At 33.8% G+C, this 14,142-nt stretch overlaps 1 long non-coding RNA gene across 1 annotated transcript; it reads left to right on the plus strand.

Annotated features, from left to right (window-relative positions):
- Window positions 1–2,187: 2,187 nt before the first annotated feature.
- Window positions 2,188–3,768, plus strand: LOC136234068 (uncharacterized). Its single transcript, XR_010691030.1, has 3 exons — window positions 2,188–2,375; window positions 3,111–3,308; window positions 3,573–3,768. It is a non-coding gene; the product is annotated as an uncharacterized lncRNA (long non-coding RNA).
- Window positions 3,769–14,142: the final 10,374 nt, after the last annotated feature.

Consider the following 14,142-nt stretch of genomic DNA (forward strand, 5'->3'; position numbering starts at 1 on the left):
TAACAAAGATGATGAGAAAGAAGAAAAAAATAAAAAATTAGAGAGATAGAGAAGAAAGTGTATTTGATTTTTATTTTTAATTTTGGGGTTTGTTTGTAATAATTAGATAATAAGGAGGGTTAATTTATAAAATAAATAAATATAAGGATCAAATTAACTACTTTCTTTTTTACTTTTAACACTGTTAGTCAATTTGGTATGTGGTTGCTAACGGAATGAACCTCAAGATATCATTTTGTAAATTTTTAAACCACAAGGCTTCAATCGAAAACAGGTGTACCCACAAGGTTTATTTTTGTACTTTTCCATAAAAACTATGTAGACTTGGAGTTATAACAAAATATAATGTTAGACTGAATAGGAAAAACGTAGTGGAGTTCGATTTTTATATATACATGTTTTGGTTCTGATTTTCTTTCTTATAATAAAGTTCTTTTCTCTTTATTTTTCATATATGTTTTGTTATTATTATTATTATTATATAATTTTAATAATTATTTTTTTATAATCTTAATTTTTTCCTTAAACCAAAATATTAATATATATTCAATCTAAAATGTTAATATATATTGATTTATAAATTTTAATTTACTTGTTACAATATATTTTAGGACACAATTAATTTTCGCTAATTTACTCCTACTATTGAGCTGATTACATAACAACCTGTATTGATCAAATTTTTTATGGTGAGTATTTTTACAAAATCACAATGAAAATTATAATCTAGTAGGACATCCATTTATAAGAAGGTCCGAATATTTATGAACCACCGCAAAATGTTATGGACCGCCGCAAACCATTTATTCTTAAAAATAATATATGTATTTTCTGTGGGCTTTGATAACATTAGGTTATTATCAGAGGACCAAAGGAGATATTGACCACCAGATGCGCCAGTCCGGCGTATCAAAGAGCTCCGCCAAAGGCGGATCACCAAGGCGAATCTCCTTATGAACGGTCAAGTTACACGCAGGAATAAAAGCTAATAAATGAGTATTAACTTCCTTTTAATGGTCATCTTAAAAGAAACCTGTAACCCGCCATTAATGAAGCATTAATGGAACTGAGCTGTTATAACTTATCAAATCCTATAAATAGCCTAGAGCTAAGGCTATCAAAGGTACACATACTTTCTATATTCTCTAAGCTTTGTCAATTCAGTTTATTCTCCAAATCTCTACTGACTTTGACATCGGAGCTTCCGCCCGTCGAACCCAACGACGCCCCCCCACAGAGACGAACTCCGATCAGAATTTCTCCACTTGTTATCAATTGGTGCGGTGAGCGTGGAACCTTAATTCAAACCAAGGTTTCTACAAGAACATTTCGAGAAATATGACAAGTGCAGATCAAAATCCCACAAGAGGAGAGGAAACTCCATCAGTAACACCATCTAGTCTACCAGCGACCAGCGATGTTCAGGTTGATCAAACAGAAGAGAACAGGCCGCCTGCGGCAATGCTTGATATGTGGGCAGGCGCAATTGAGCGGGCATATGGGGCTGAAATGAAATGGGTAATCGTATGCTAATGCATAAATATAAGAAATATATGTTTAAATTCAATTGACATTTTAATTCTAAGTTAATCGATTTAAAAATTGGTAAATAAATTTGTGCTTTATTTACTATACACATGATGTCAAAATTCTATAATCATATTACACTAAATATATAGAAAATGAAGATTAAAGAAAATAAAAAAAAACATTGAAAACAGTGGTATCATTTTGATAAAGTTTAGATTCATCCAGATATATAATTGATAAATTATATATCATTATATCCTTAGGGAATGGGTTAAAACTTAAATAAGTTAAAAGGGTGGTAATTGTGATGGGGAAGGATCTAATCGAGTGAAATAAAATAAATAGGGTCGAACTTAAAATATAAAAAAACAGGAGGGGTCAGTTCGTAATAAATGAAAGTATGTATGGACTGGTTTGAGATAAATATTATATCCTTAGGGAATGGGTTAAATTGAAACTTAAATAAGCTAAAAGGGTGGTAATTGTGATGGGGAAGGATCTAATCGAGTGAAATAAAATAAATAGGGTCGAACTTAAAACATAAAAAAACAGGAGGGGTCAGTTCGTAATAATAGAAAGTATGTATGGACTGGTTTGAGATAAATAGGGGTATAAATTCATAAGTTTAGGGTTAAACCTAAACCTTATTCACACACAGCCACCCTCTTTTTCCCTTCTCCTTCTTTCTCCATCTTTCACAAAGGAAAAACAGCCATGGCCGGACCTTCTGCCACCGTCGTCGGCTATGGGCGTTCCATCCTCTGCCTGGGCTGTTCGCGTTGTCTGCCCGCTGTGCGTTTTCTTGACGGTTTAGTTGCTTTGTCTCTACTGCGGTTAATGTCGAGGTAAATTGATTCTTCTTCTTTTTCATATTACGTTTTGGTTAGATCTATATTGTTTAAGCTATATACTTATCTTGTTTTGATTTTTATGTTTCCATTAGATCCATGCTATACAGCTGATTTTTATTTCTTTATTTTATTATCTTTTAAAAAAATGGAGGGGTATTTGGATGTACAAATAGATTGAGCAAGCCAAAAACTCACTGGTTGATGTTTTGAGGAAGAAAGTTTCAGTGTACTTTCGCTTTTTCTTATTGTTTCATTATCATTTTTGCTCGTCTTCTTATTTCACTTATTTTGGAACTATTTTTTTTATTAGGTTAGGCATTAATCATTTTATTTTTACGTGGATGTGTATTTTCTCATTTTTGTATGTTTTTTTTTTAGTTTCAGCAGGAATTTAAGGACTTTGATTTTCTTTGTGGCTTTTTTTGCATCTTCAAATGTAGATTTCTATTTTTTAATTTGCTTTGAATATTAAAGAATAGGAGCTATACAGCTTCGATCTGTCTACGGTCTCCTTTTACGGTGATATTATTTTTTATTGAAGACGGTCATCCTCGGGTTTGTTAACTATTTATATGGTAATTTTATTTTCTTAGATGACCATCTGGTCATCCTCTGACCTGTGAACTATTCATATTTAATATAGGTTCTTATTTTTAGTAAGATCTGTTTAGATTCAGTTTAGTTCCTTGTTTCTTCTTATGTTTAAAAGTTGATTTTTGTTATTTACAGATGTACAAACGGGTGAATTTGGAGCCGAAGCAAATATTTCTTATTTATGGGAACTGATAGTTCACTTTTGGCCTACTAATAATTATGTATTTTATTGTTTTGCTTTTCCATGTAGTGGTTTGAAATAATTATGTATTTTATTGTTTTGCTTTTCCATGTAGTGGTTTGAGATTTGGGATTGTTGTTGAAGCAATGCAGGTAAGCGGTTTGATGTTATTCGATTTACAAATATTGTGTTTCATTGTGTGATTTGTTTAACAGTCTCTCCAAACTAGTTTGGGATTTTTGTTATCCCAAACTGTGTTGAATCAAACTTCCTTATCGTGTTTTTTTTTTTTTTTTGCCACGGAGACTTCTTCAAACTCACTAAAAAAAGAATTCATTATTATTTAATAGTACATTTGTAGTTTACTTTGCAATTTGGTTGATGTTCATATGTTGTGTTCTCTTTTTTTTTAACAGGTATATACTCTACACTCATGAAGGAGGCCATCAATATCAACATATTTGATAGTTGAAGCATGTTGATGTATGGTGTATTTTTTTGGACAATATTTTTGTACATGATGTAAGACTTAAGATTATAATAGGTTTAGTTTATTAGGTTACTTTTGTAATTATGAATATATTTTTAAATTTATAATTATTAATATATACAAGTTTGGTTTATATTAATTATAATTTTGTGTATTTATATTTATAAATTCTAAAACTAATTTTGCTGCAATAAAATGTAGCTACTAACGGATTATAATTTTATCCTAAACCAAGAATTTGAAGAATTTTATTTTTTTGAATTTTATTTTAATAATTGATGGATGCTTCCGTCAAAATATCACATTCTGACAGAAAAATATTCTGACGGAAATTATTTTCGTCAGTATGTCCGTCAAACGCGTTGACGGTTAGGAATGTCAATCAAAATGTCAGAATGTGCTGACGGAAACTCCATCAAACAACCGTCAGACAATTCCGTCGGAGGAATGTCAAGACAAATCTTTGACGTGGATTTTATCCACGGATTTCATTCCGTCAAACTTCCGTCAGTAAACCAAGTTACTGACGGAATTTAGCTGTTTACTGACGGAATCTTCCGTCAGTAAATAGGTATTTTGTAGTAGTGTATCAGAGGACCAAATGAGATATTGACCACCATATGCGCCAGTCCGGCGTATCAAAGAGCTCCGCCAAAGGCGGATCACCAAGGCGAATCTCCTTATGAACGGTCAAGTTACACGCAGGAATAAAAGCTAATAAATGAGTATTAACTTCCTTTTAATGGTCATCTTAAAAGAAACCTGTAACCCGCCATTAATGAAGCATTAATGGAACTGAGCTGTTATAACTTATCAAATCCTATAAATAGCCTAGAGCTAAGGCTATCAAAGGTACACATACTTTCTATATTCTCTAAGCTTTGTCAATTCAGTTTATTCTCCAAATCTCTACTGACTTTGGCATCGGAGCTTCCGCCCGTCGAACCCAACGACGCCCCCCCACAGAGACGAACTCCGATCAGAATTTCTCCACTTGTTATCAGGCTTATATAGACTGAGCTTGGTATTTGAGTTTTATGATGTGATTTAATAAAAAATGATTTTTTTATAACATAACATATTGAGTTAATCACGTAACAACCTGTACCGATCAAATTTTTTATGATAAGTATTTTTACAAATTCAAAATGAAAATTATAATTTAGTAGGATAGTAATCCATAAAAAGACCCAAACGTTTATGGACCGGCCCTGAGCATAGGTTAGAAGTGCGACTGCCTAAGATTTGATCCAAAAGAGGCCAAAATTGTTTTTTACGTAATTTTTTTTAAATGTAGCTATAATAGTCATTCATACTTAAAAAAATAACCAAATAATATGATATTTTAAGTTTAAAATAGGTCCAAATTTATATTTTAAATTTTTAAATACAATTTTTTTTATCAATAGCTTTTTTATCTCTTTTTTCACTTAAGGTCCATAAAAATATCTGGACCAGCTCTGCCTAAGTCTCTAAAATTCTAGAATCGGCCCTGATTTTGTTCATGGAATTATTGAGTTGCATTAGAGTAGAAATCTATGTTTGTTAACCTAATTACATTGGAGTCTATATGTTTATGATCCTTAAAATTATTATTCAAATATGGTATTAGAGCCATCTAATCCAATGTTGGCATATTACGAATCCGTTTTAGATATCCAGCTCTAAGCATAAGAATATGTTATGTATCTCATATTATTATTAGTTAACTATATAGGTGAAATGCTATTTATAAGTGCTTATATTGGTTAACTACAAGGATGAATAGAATAGTTATTCTTAAATTATGGTAAAAATGTGAAAAAAGGAAAAAACACGGAATGATAAATGCGTGAAAAATGGTAAAATAAAAAAGGTAAAAATATGAAAAATTAGAAAAACGTGAAAAATTAGTGGTAATAATTAAAATTCACATTTCGTGTTTTCACGTTTTTTTTTTTTGTATTTTTTTCGTGTTTTTACAATTTTTATATATTTTTGCATTTTAATTGTTTTCATGTTTTTATGTTTTTTCACGCTTTTACGTTTTTATCATTTTTCACATTTTTCTATAAATAATATATATTAAATATTTAAATGATTGATGATAATAATTAAGATTTTAAAATAAATAAGAAATTATACTTGAAGGTAAAGTTGTATTTTGAATTACAAAATTAACCATTCTATCTTATTTTATTCCACTAATCAAATATAGGAATAACTATTTTTACAGAATACATATTCTATTCTTTGGCAATACCTATTCTATTCCAATTCATGAACCAAACATCATCTAAACAACATGTATAATAGATAGGAAAGATATTGAAGCAATTCATAACCGGGTATCGAGATTTCATAATAGATTGAACAAGAGTAAGAAAATCTGCGCTTTTGATCTTTTATTTTCTGTTATAATAAATCATTGTTTGTCAAAAAAGGAATTCTCGCTATTGACGAGTGACTTTTCTGTCTCGCTATTGACGAGTGAACCCTAGGTTTCTACTTGGTTGCCCTGTTTCTAGTATCAATTTCCTACTGCTTGCGGCGCCTTTCAACAAAATCTCTCCCTAATATCCAAACTTCACCTTTGCTCTCTCCATGGATCTCGCAGCAGATTTTCAGAATCACGTCACTTTGGAAGAAGAAGATTCGTCGTGCCTTGAGGTGGCGGCGGAGGATGTGATAGTGAAGCAGAGACCTAAGGCCTGGAGCTTAGCCGAACGGCTGCTCACGGACCGCAGCTTTCGTGCCCCGATGATGAAACACACCTTTGCGGAGTTGTGGCGGTCGTCCAAAGGTATGTTTATCGAGGACCTGAGGGCTAATAGATTCCATTTTGATTTCTACCACCCGTTAGAACGGGACCGGGTGGTTCAGGGGGGCCCTTGGACCTACGAACAACACTTGTTGATTCTTAACTATGTGGAGGGGGATGATTGCCCAAATAATATGTCGTTGAGTGCGACAGAGTTCTGGATTCAGGTTTTCGACTTACCTGTGGGATTTATGTCTGCTCGCGTAGCAGAGAGCATCAGTAATTTTGTGGGTCGTTTTGTGAGTGCAAATGCTAATAACTTTAGTGGAACAGTTAGGACCTATATGCGTATACGGGTCCTAATGGATGTGTTGAAGCCTCTGAAAAGAAGAATGAAGATTAGTAAGCAAGGGGGGAGTTCTCTTGGGTGGAGTTCAAATACGAACGTTTGCCTACCTTCTGTTACTATTGTGGTAAGATAGGTCACGCCGACAAATTTTGCGTTGATCTCATAGAGCTGTCTGAACCAAACAAAGCTATTAAAGCGTACGAACCATGGATGAAGGTTCAGAACCGTCGAACTGCCCTTCCTCCGCCGTCGAAGTTCCTATTATCAGCGCCCCTGCAGTAGACTTTACAGAGACAACTAGTTCAGCGACCAGTAGCACTAATCAGAATTCAAAATCTCAGAGTGGGGATGTGGAGATGGATAACGAATAGGTGGACTCTGATGGGGTGGTGATAACTGTGGTGAAGAGGAGACGCTAGGAGGGTGTTCCACAGAATACCAGTGTAACAAACATTAATCAAGCAGGCTCTAGGAACCAGACCTGCGAGCATCAATGAGCGTATTAAGCTGGAACTGTCGGGGAATGGGTGTTGCCCTCAGAATAGACTCTAGCAAGTGCACTAGATACAAGTAATAAAATGATAAGTCCAATATCGTATCCACGGGGATTGAGAATCAAATTTACAGAAATAACTTATGGAACAGGGTGTGTGTCAAATCTTGTAATTGGAGAGGTGTTTGTTCAATCATAAACAAGGACAATGCTTTAGTTGATTTTAAAGAGTACTTAATGATAAAAAGGCAGAACATGTTAAGCTCAGCGGAACAGGTTACTTTCAATCTCCATACACCCTATTTATTCATGAATGATGTAAAGTGAAGTCAAGGTCTCTGCTTTAATGCTCACCTAAGTCAACTCTCGTGTGTTCTTAAGATTCTAAGATTTACTACAACCTTAAGTGTCCCTAAAGTTGGTTCTTTCTTGCATTACAATCGAAACAACATTTCTATTAAGAAAACTCTTGATACAATCTCCTAACATCTCTGCTTCGGGGATTGAATGCTTGATAAACGGTTCCGTGAAGATGAAAGTAGTGTTATATCATGCATCTAACACTAACATACATGCCTATAGAGTTAAAAGTTTATCAAGCACAAATAATTTATCACCATTCCTTCATAAATAGTGTTAGATGCATGATATAACACTACTTTCATCTCACCATTCCTTCATAAATAAGGTAATAGAAAACTTACGTAACCGGCCCTAACTGGCCATACCCATTCAAATGACTACTCACTCATGATAAAGAGTGAATAACGTGAGTTTGTTCCACAGACCTCCATTGGAGGGTTCATTCCTAAGAGAGACACGCCTCCCTTCAAAAGTTCTATTAACTAATTATCCAAAAAGGTGCACACTTTTCTTCCGTCGACTCCGTCTCTATATAAGAGGAAGAAAAACTAAACTAACAGTGTACCAAAATATTACAAAAATAAGATTGTTTTCCTACAGCTACTAAAACTAGGAAATTATTAATTTCAGTTGACCCTTGAACACTCAAGGTGTGATCCATCTTTTCATCATGTTGCTTTCCTGCTCTCCCACCGTACTCCGCTCCTGCAACTGCTGTCACGCCGCTCCTGTCACTTGTCTAGTCATTATCCTTCACTGGGTACACAACGAAAAACCACTGGATCAAAGGGTGCTCAACTCCTCATGGCTTGTTGCAAAACAGGCTGTGTTCTCATCTATTTTGACTTGATCAATACAATCTGCATAAAACACTTATAAGCCCATATATTTCGGAATATTTTGCCTCTCTTGCACAAAAATGTTATAAAATAAGCTGTTAAATTGCAGTCATATTCATGCCCAACAATGAGCAATACCCGGACAGTTCGCATGTTAGCAGATTTTGTGTCCAATTTTCGCCCTGATTTTATTTTTCTTATCGAAATGAAGTGTAACCGTGTTAAGATTGAAGCAATAAAACGAAAGCTTAATTATGCTAGCCTCTTTTATGTTGATCCAATAAATTGTGGGGGTGGTTTAACGTTATTGTGGAAATCCCCTAGCTATGCTCATCTTCTTGGTTTCTCTTCTAATTTTATTGATATCAGAGTTACTGTGATAGGTTTGCCGGAGTATCAATTAACCGGATTTTATGGGTTCCCGGAACGGAGCCGTCGTGTGGAATTTTAGCAATTGTTAAAATCACTTGCTAGTAAGTATCAGTTACCGTGGGTTATTGTAGGTGACTTCAACGATATGCAACTGCAATCGGATAAGGTTGGGGGTCAAAGGCACCCGCATTCCCTTCTTAGGGGGTTCAAGGAGACCATTGTTTTTTGTGGGCTGATTGAGGTGAAAACCGTGGGGCACATATTTACTTGGGAGAAAAGTCGTGGTACAGATAGGTGTATTGAGGAGAAGCTCAACTGGGGCTTTGCTTCTGCTACTTGGCTTGCGTGCTTCCCTGAGGCATTGGTGCAACATGAAGATGCGGCTAGCTCAGATCACGCTGCCCTATTTTTATCAGTTGCCCATGCCAGCAGTATGAGAAATAGTCGCTTTCGTTTTGAGTCGTCGTGGTGAGGAGATGAGGGATTTAAGGAGACAGTTATATCAGCGTGGAGGGAGGCTGTGTCGATCGAGCTGCTGCCCCGGTTACAGGCGTGCAGCGAAATGCTTTTGAGTTGGGGAAATAATCTGCGCAAGCAATTTAGTAGGAAGCTAAGGCAGTGTAGGGCGGATATCCGTAAGTGGAAGAGGGCATCTAATAATCAGGCGCAGGCTGAGTTTCGAGCAGCAAGACAGAGGCTTGAGGTGCTGCTTCTCGAACAAGAGAATTATTGGAAGCAGAGATCAAGACAACTTTACTTACGAGCCGGGGATTTGAATTCTAAATATTTCCATGTAGCGGCATTTGGCAGTCGAAAGAAAAATAACATTCAAAAGCTAAGAGATGGGGCGGGAAATTGGCACAACTGGGAGACATGTCTTGATGAGTTGTTATTCAATTATTTTTCTGAGATTTTTACTGCAGGTGTTACAGATGATGATAGCATTCTGGACTGCGTTTCCCCAAAAATCACGCCTGAAATAAATGAAGAGTTGTTGTTGTTGGGGTTTTGGTGTCCTATAGACAATTGTTCTAGGATACAAACTTAATGTAAATGAATTGTTCTTTATATCATTTGTTTTAATGAGATATATGTTTTATAACTATATAAAGGCAATCCCTTTTAAGCACTAAATAAAGTCTAATAAAAGGAAATCCGTAAGTTTGTTTAAAGTGATTATAAAGTATTCATACAAGCATGAAGTGAGACAAAACTTTATAATAAACTAATAAACTTAAAACCACCCCAAGTCAAGTGATATATTTAGGATTGATATATCACTGTCGAGACTTGTATGTAACAATGTCTTCTATCCGATAGAAAGCTGGTCTCGCAAGCTTCATATATACAGATAACTGGACAGTTACATAGATCCGATGAAACGTTGTTCATTAGGATTGGGGATCCGATTTGAGATAACAGGATGGGTAGATTCATCTTTGTCAACATATAATATCCTAATAGATAGCATGTGCAAAGTTGGAAGGCTTGAAGATGCGAAGGAATTACTTTCTAGGCTTTCTGTTGATGGGTTGCAGCCAGATGTTTACACATTTAGTATAATAATTGGTGGACTTATCAAAGGAGGAAGGTTAGATGAAGCATATAGTGTCTTTAAGAAAATGGAAGAGAATGGTTGCTCCCCGGATAGGTGCTGTTATAATGTCATGATCGGTGGATTTCTCCGGCACAATGATCTATCAAGAACAAAAGAACTAATTCATGAGATGCATGATAAGGGATTAGGGGAAGTTGAGCGCACACTTGCGTTGGCAGTAGATACTAATCTCGTTTTGAGATTACTATAAATTTTTATTTGTGGATATCACGGTAAAACAATGAACTGAACTTTTCTTATGTTACAACTTCTTTCACCTTATTTTTGTGTTGCACTAAGTTGCTATAAACTTATATTACTTGCATTGTTCTGAAATTAATGTTTGCTTTTGAAAGGTTGGTGAGCATTTGGTAAAAGAGAGACTCTTCCAAAATGAAGAATTACTAGAGAAGTGGTGGATGATGCACAGTTAATTTTGACTTGGAAGAGCTATCTACTGAACATGGATATGCTGGATTGCTTCCACAGTTAGTTGATTAATCTACCAATGTGAGCCAATTATTTCTAAGAATATTAATTTGACTTGATTGCTTGGAGGTTATGATTATTATCAGACATGGGAAACATTTTCGTAACACATTGCTGCATCTTTTGAAGATGGTATTTATGTTTGCATTCTTAGTATCATATTTGTGTTAGCAATAAAATTCCACTTTGCTTCCTATCAAATAGAAATTCTGAAATAGTTGGCAATTGTGTGGTTCTGTTAAATCTGCTTTGAGACCTGTTTCTCAAAAAAATGCAATGGTTTTCTGTTGTCTGGTGTAAGGATCACATTCCAAGATTGAGTTTCATTTTCTGTTGTCTGGTGATAGGGAAACCATCTCTCATTTTTTATTGTTTTTTCTATTGTGTGCTTTGGTTGAATGTGGCTAATCGATGTCAGATCACAGTGGTTCATCCTTGGAATATGATTGTTTCGTGATTAGAGAGATTGTTGGGGTGATGAGAAATAGACTGTATAGTAGTGATAGAAATAACGAGAGAGTGATTTGGAGGAATTGGTCCTGACTTGGTTTTGTTTTATCATTTTGATTTAGACAAAATTGTGAGCTATGATCTTTTAGCTTGGTATAGGTTAAACAGACAATTAAACTTAACTTGGCTAATTCAAATCTGTTGTGCTGTTACAAATTTGAGTTACTTCACCAAATGAATTTACATCCAATCCATGAGATTGTGATGTTAGATCCTCTTGAGTGCATTGAGAAAGTGTTTAATTTGGTCATTAGGAAGAAAGACAGTTGCATTTTTCTATTTAAAATTTTGCAATTTGCAGTTTCTGTGCCAAAAGAAAGGAATGTCTCAATCAAATTCGTATGCTGGAGATACTGATGCTGCCTTTTAATTCTAATGTTTCAAATTATAGTACCTGAATGTTATTATGTTATGTTATTTGTCTTCTTAAGTAATTTGTCATTATGTCATGCCTTCTTTGGTGCTTGCTTGGTTTCAAGTTGATGAGAAGATTCCGAACTCACTTTTGCCTGGACGAACAGATCCCCTTGTGAAGCTCTTGCGTCTGAAGTAAGCGGAGAATTTTATATTCTTAGAGCATCTCCAATAGAGGATGCCCAAAAGAGTGACAGCTGACGTGACATCAGATTTGGCCAATGTTATTAGAACTGGACCGGAGATCAAATCGGATTGGTGATTGGGTCACGGATCACTTAGTCGGACCGGATGGCTCGGATTGGTCGAACCGGATGACATAATAAATAAATAAATAATATTTCCTTAAATTTTATTTTTTTCTTTTTCTTAAATTATTTCCTTAAATTTTATTTTGTGTCCTTTCCTTAAATTATATCATCAGATTAAATTATTTCCTTAAATTTTAGTTTTTTCATTTCCTTAAATTATTTCATCACATTAAATTATTTCCTTAAATTTTATTTTTTTCCTTTCCTTAAATTATGTCATCAAAGATTAATTATTTCCTAAAATTTTATTTTTTTAGTCTAAACCGGTGTGAACCGGGTTGACCGGATCCGGTTTAACCATCGGTCGAACCGGTCCACTACTGGTTCACTCCGGTTTTTTGAGAGTTAATAAACCCAGTCCAGCTCGGACCGGACTGCCTGCCGGTTCCCGGTCGAACCGGTCCGACCGGCCGGTCCGGTCCGGGCTGGATAACATTGGATTTGGCAACTTTTGAAGGGTGCCCACTATTGGAGTGATTGTGGGTGCCAAGGAAAGTTGCTAATTTTTGGCAACCTTGTTTATTATTTTTTAATATAAAATATGTTGTCCCTCTCCTAGGCATAATAAAATCTGGAGCCTTTTATTTTTAATATTTATAATAAAATAATAATTTGTAGGATTATAATGGCAATTTTTCAAGCAACCTCTATTGGAGCATTTTTTAAGTAAAAGTTGCCAAAAATGATGTGGATGAAAGAGACAATAAAATATTACATTTTGGGATTATGTGTTAGTTTTCACACTTTTTTAAGCAACCTCTATTGGAGCATTTTTTAAGTAAAAGTTGCCAAAAATGATGTGGATGAAAGAGACAATAAAATATTACATTTTGGGATTATGTGTTAGTTTTCACACTTTTTTAAGCACCGTCTATTGGAGATGCTCTTACTACATTGATTCTTATCTATGAAGCACCGACACGGGTGCGGCATTTTTAGAAAATATGAAACACAGGTGCGGTGGGACACGGAAAATTATATATATATATATAATATAAAACAGTAACGATGGAGCTGATGTGTCACTTCCTCATTTTTTACTGATAAAAAATATAATATATTAACTTTAGTTATATTATTATATTTATTTGTAAAAATATTATTTTATCTGTACTATATCCAAGAGATCTACATAATTTAAATTAATCCCTAAAATCTCTCTAATTCTTGCATATCTATATCTAAAAGCTATACATAATTTAAATTAATCTCTAAAATATCTCTAATTCCCTGCATATCTATATCTAAAAGTTCTACATAATTAAAATTACTCCCTAAAATCTCTCTAATTCTCTGCATATCTATATATAATATAAAACAGTAACGATGGAGCTGAGATGTCACTTCCTCCTTTTTTACTGATAAAAAATATAATATAAAATATAATATATTAACTTTAGTTATATTATTATATTTATTTATAAAAAGATTATTTTATCTGTACTATATCTAAGAGATCTACATAATTTAAATTAATCCCTAAAATCTCTCTAATTCTCTGCATATCTATATCTAAAAGTTATATATAATTTAAATTAATCCCTAAAATATCTCTAATTCCCTGCATATCTATATCTAAAAGTTCTACATAATTTAAATTAATCCCTAAAATCCCTCTAATTCTCTGCATATCTATATTCTATATAAAACAGTAACGATGGAGCTAATGTGTCACTTCCTCATTTTTTACTGATAAAAAATATAATAAAAAATATAATATATTAACTTTAGTTATATTATTATATTTATTTATAAAAAGATTATTTTATCAGTATTATATCTAAGAGTTCTACATAATTTAAATTAATCCCTAAAATCTCTCTAATTCTCTGCATATCTATATATAATATAAAACAGTAACGATGGAGCTGATGTGTCACTCCCTCCTTTTTTACTGATAAAAAATATAATATAAAATATAATATATTAACTTGAGTTATATTATTATATTTATTTATAAAAAGATTATTTTATCTGTACTATATTTAAGAGTTCTACAGAATTTAAATTAATCCCTAA

The sequence above is a fragment of the Euphorbia lathyris genome, chromosome 6 (assembly GCF_963576675.1).
Source record: "Euphorbia lathyris chromosome 6, ddEupLath1.1, whole genome shotgun sequence".
NCBI classification, from domain to species: Eukaryota; Viridiplantae; Streptophyta; class Magnoliopsida; order Malpighiales; family Euphorbiaceae; genus Euphorbia; species Euphorbia lathyris.